Source organism: Lissotriton vulgaris, unplaced genomic scaffold (assembly GCF_964263255.1).
Source record: "Lissotriton vulgaris unplaced genomic scaffold, aLisVul1.2 SCAFFOLD_394, whole genome shotgun sequence".
Lineage (NCBI taxonomy): Eukaryota > Metazoa > Chordata > Amphibia > Caudata > Salamandridae > Lissotriton > Lissotriton vulgaris.
Genome location: NW_028255035.1, coordinates 854480 through 857030, shown reverse-complemented (window position 1 = coordinate 857030; position 2551 = coordinate 854480).

Sequence of the window (2551 nt, the reverse complement as noted above, 5' to 3'; positions counted from 1 at the left end):
GCAACAGGTGCCGAAGTGTTTGTGTCCAATATTCTTTGTGCGTCTTCGCTCTTTCTGGTCCCCAATGTCCTGCAGATTGGCGTCAGCCACGATCGACTAGGAGTGTCATATGTGGGGCAGACAAACAACAAGTGGGCCAGTGACTCCAACTGCGCCTTGCAAGCTGGACATGCGCTATTCCCCTCTGTGGCCCATCTTTCTGTATAAGAATTTACTGGTAGAGAACCTACCCTAAACTGGAAATATAATTTCCGATCGAATTGTTTGGTTATTATGTCCCAAAACTGCTCCAGGCTTGGAGATGGTTTGAATTCTATAAATCTGCTGCGAGGACGTATCACCATTCCTGTAGAGATTATTGGTCTCTAATTCCCAATATTTCTCTTTTAGGATCTCCTTAGAGGGGAAGGAAGCACCTGATGGATTTTCCCAGAGTGTTGCCTTACCCATGTTTGTTAAAGAGGCTCTGACCTTCCGTAGCCATTTAATTTTGTGGGTGCAGTCAGCACTGATCAGATCTTTTAAGCCTGCTGAAAAGGTTGCCTGTTCTGGGGTATACCAAATTCTACACCAATATAATATGGGGCGCAGTCTTGCTCTGTATACCAGCGCTTTCCTGCCTAAATCTTAGAGCAGTGGGCTTGTTGGGGTACTTTGTGGGAGGCTTGTTACCTTGCATAAAAAAACTTCGGCAGCTGATAGCTTTGGCTTCTTCTCAAACCCTCAGAGTTCAGCTCCGTATAAGGTGGCGCTGACCACTTTCATATTATATATTTGAGGGACCGGGCTAACGGGTTTTGTCAATGAAGTGTTGAATTCAACTTGTAAAACTCCTGATAGCTGCTGGTGTATTAATGTACGATTTAGAAAAGGGGGTGGTGATGAACAGAGTGTCTGAGTTAAACAGACCACTCTTACCCAGTCCAAAGATCAGGGCTTGATCCATCACCGTTATTTATCTCACTGCCCCATCCCAGCTCAGAACCTGGCTATATGCAAATCAGTCTGTCCCTGGCCCAGTGCATCATGGGAACAGGGCAGACTAACCTACCAAGCCAATTCTTCACCAGAAAGGAGACAAGCTAAGCGTGGAAGGGTATTCTCAGATGTGAGACCCTTGCTCATTGCACCATCAGGATTCAAGCAAACCGGGCCGAAGACGGCTGTAATGCCAGAAACCGGTCCCCGGGAGCTTGTTTCCTTCCCAGTGTAAGAATTGGCTTTTGTAGTTTGGTTTGCCCTGTTCCCATCATGCACTGGGACAGGAACAGACTAATTTGCATACAGCCAGGTTCTGAAACTGGGATGGTGCAGTGAGCTAAAAAACGGTGTTGGATCTAGCCCTGATCTCTTGACTGGGTGAGAGCTTTCTGCTTAATTCAGAGACTCTGCCCCTCACCACCCCTTGTTGTAAATATTTTTGTCCACCCTAAGCGTGGAAGGGTATTCTCAGATGTGAGACCCTTGCTCATTGCACCATCAGGATTCAAGCAAACCGGGCCGAAGACGGCTGTAATGCCAGAAACCGGTCCCCGGGAGCTTGTTTCCTTCCCAGTGTAAGAATTGGCTTTTGTAGTTTGGTTTGCCCTGTTCCCATCATGCACTGGGACAGGAACAGACTAATTTGCATACAGCCAGGTTCTGAAACTGGGATGGTGCAGTGAGCTAAAAAACGGTGTTGGATCTAGCCCTGATCTCTTGACTGGGTGAGAGCTTTCTGCTTAATTCAGAGACTCTGTCCCTCACCACCCCTTGTTGTAAATATTGGTGTATTAATGTAGCCATGTCTAGCTGTTGATTCCACCTCAGGTCGATCTGTAACATGACCCCTAGATACATGAAGACACAAACTTGTTCTAGGGGGCACTCTTTCAAAAGTATGCCTCCTCTAAATCTATTTTGTGGGTTAAATAACATCAATTTTGTTTTTGACGCATTAATTTCCAGTCCCCGCAGGAAACAAAACTCCTCAGAAAGCTTCAATGCTCACTGAAGGCCATTTAGAGTTTATGAAATTATTAACGTGTTGTCAGCGAACATTAAAATGGGAATCTTTACACCTGCTACGACAGAGGCATCTGTAGGAGTGGACTATAAAAACTTTGTGATCCCAATGATGAACAGAGAAAATAATGTGTGAGCCATGATGCACACTGGTGCATGCCTCTCTCTATGGGGAAGGGGTAGGTGACATTTCCCTGCGTGGCCCATCGAATTTGGGCATAATTGCCCTCATGGAGTCTAACGATAAGGGACAAGAGTTCAGGAGGTAACCCCAACTCCTGCAGTACAGACCATACTTTACTGCGGGCACAAGGTCAAAAGCTGACTTAAGATCGACAATTAACCACTGTCCTCCTATACATTATTAAGAACCTGAACACTTGGTCAATAGTACTGATGTGTGATCGGAATCCAGCCTGCAGTGGGGATAGAATGCACAGCTCATCTATCCATTCTTGGACCTTGTTTAAAACTAATCCTCTCATTTCTTTTGTACTGAATTTATCAGGCTAATGGGCCTATAATTACCTGGGTGAGATTTGTCCCC